A 2,509-nucleotide genomic window follows, 5' to 3' on the forward strand; every position below is an offset into this window, starting at 1 on the left:
AAAAAAAAACACAAACAAAACAGTACAACCCCAAATACATAAGCTTTTGAATATGTGATCAGGTCCAGCATGCATCAAAGAGGGAATATAGTGACAAGTTTTATCTGTTGAAGTCAAAATATCCTGAGTGGTAGTTATATCAACTAGAAAGAAAATAGGAGAGGCGGTATCAGGTGGTGCCCTAAGGGTTAAAGAACACACTCAGCTGCTAAGGAAAGCTTGAAGCTTGGAGCCCACCAGTGGGCATCAATGTGGCCGACTGCTTCCTGGATTGATCACAGCCCGGAATTCCCCTTGAGGCAGTTTGGCTCTCTCCCTTGGGGGATCCATGAGTCTGACTTGATTCGATTTCAATGAAATTTTGTTGCGGTTGTTTTGGGGGGTGGGGATGGGGGCGACCTAATAGTTAAAAATATAAGGACATCCCATGGTTCTCTTTCCCAGTGACTCTATTCTGCTTTGTGGATCAATCTTATTGCTACTTGTTAATATCTCTTTCAGGATTTGAGACATGGAAAGTTTGGGAATGACAACTACCTTTGGGAGAAGGAGCAAGCCAAATGTGTAGGACTCAGTTTCCATGTCAAAGTTATATTTTATTTTCAGTTTTAATTTTCCCCAGAGAAGTTTCACATTTAGCGTAAATTGTTCCATAAATCCAATATTTTTTGAAGCTCATCTTTAACTGTGAAGGTTAAAATATGGAAACAAGATTCAGTTTGAAGATGAATACATTAAAAGACACGAGGAAATCACTTTAAAAAAAAACCTCAAGGGATTTATGAATTAGCATTTCATTTTTGCTCACATTCACATTGAAATCTGAGACATAATCACCTACAGAAAATATATAATCTGATGGTTGGAAAGAAAGTCAACATTTTTTAATCAACCCAAAATTGTCTATGTGCAAAGATACAAAACAATTTCTCTCCACCAATAACTATACTTAAGCAAACAGATCCCAGTTTCCGATAAAAGATAAAGAAATTATATGTCTGAACATATTCATTGTTACCAAAATGGGTTTTACCCACCACATTCTAGTTGCTTATTATTGTTCAAATTGTTTTGATATTTTTCCTGTGGGAAATAGATTTCATTGTGATTAACTAATACTAAAACACAATTTGAGTTTCTCAGGATTCATTTGTTTTGAGGCATCCCATAATATCCACATCTTGTTTTTATATTCTCCCAGTTTGCATCTGTGTTGGGTCCTCTGTCAAGATGGGGCTGATTACTTCTCAGTTATCAGACAGGGTCTCATGTGGATCAGATAAGATTGTCTGCATTCTTGCTCTCTAATCTACTTATCTGCTGCTTAGAAACTCCTCACAGAGGGATGTTAGGGAATTTGTGACTCACTTCATTGATTGGAACTGCTTTTAACCTCTAAGCCTGCTCTTTCTCCATACATGGTTCAACTTTTTGACAACTCTAAAAATCAAAAAAACCTTGAGATTCCATGTGGAAGTGCATCCTTTTGTGTCATCACTTTGTTAAAACTGATAATTATCCTAGGCAAGGACCGAGGGGGAAAAGCACCTCTCCCTAACTCTGCAATCAACTTGACCTAAAGAAGCTCCTTGATGTCTCTGATCAAGTCTTAAGTGGACACAGCTCCATGGGACACTTCTAAAGACTAATTCTTAAACAGAATCCATGGTCTTGAATAGGGAACTCCTTTCCCCATCCTCCCCCCCCACCCCTATTCTTGCCTCATTTGGCACATGCAAAGCAAAACAAGTATTAAACACAAAGCAAATAAAGAAAACCTTACAAGCCTGACTGACTACTCGCATGACTACTCGCGTGCACCTTCCTACATGCAAAGTGCCTTTGTTTGGGAAGATGGAGCTATAGTCTGTCAGGTCATCAGACAGACATTTACAGAATCCTGAGAAATAGCTTCCCAATCTGTCTGCTTTATCTTCAAAGCAGGAAAAAATCCATAGTTTCACAGTTTAATTTGTGATCGCTATCTATTTTCTGAAGACTGAATACCTTGCCAAGCCATTTGGAGTATAAAATTTGACTAGCTGGGAATAGTTAGACATCTAGATAGTACATTTTTGATTGATCATGATTAGACTGTGTGATCTGGGTAAATTATTTATTGTGTATGAGCTTAAAGGTTTTTTTCACATTAGAAATACAACTTTGGGGCCAGATAACTTGGCGCTTAGTGCTCTCACTTTCTACCACACTGGAGGATTCCGAGCTAGGGACTGTGTTTGCTTCGGCAGCACATGTGCTCAAATCAGAGCTTGGGGCTCTAAGGGAAATGAAGCACAAATGGTGAGGGTATTTGAAGGGGGAGAAGAAAAAGAAAGCCGAACATGGTGTTAATTTTCATCCTGTTGGGCTGACTTAAGCTTTATATAAAAAATTTTTTTAACTATACTAATTACCTATCATCCAATTGATTCCAATGTATGGTGACCTCATAGGTACGGAATAGAAGTCTACTTCTTTCTGCATTGGTACCAGCTGTCAAATCTTTCTT

The sequence above is a fragment of the Echinops telfairi genome, unplaced genomic scaffold (assembly GCF_000313985.2).
Source record: "Echinops telfairi isolate 266 unplaced genomic scaffold, ASM31398v2 ScPeMD7_4225;HRSCAF=4972, whole genome shotgun sequence".
In the NCBI taxonomy this organism is placed as follows: Eukaryota; Metazoa; Chordata; class Mammalia; order Afrosoricida; family Tenrecidae; genus Echinops; species Echinops telfairi.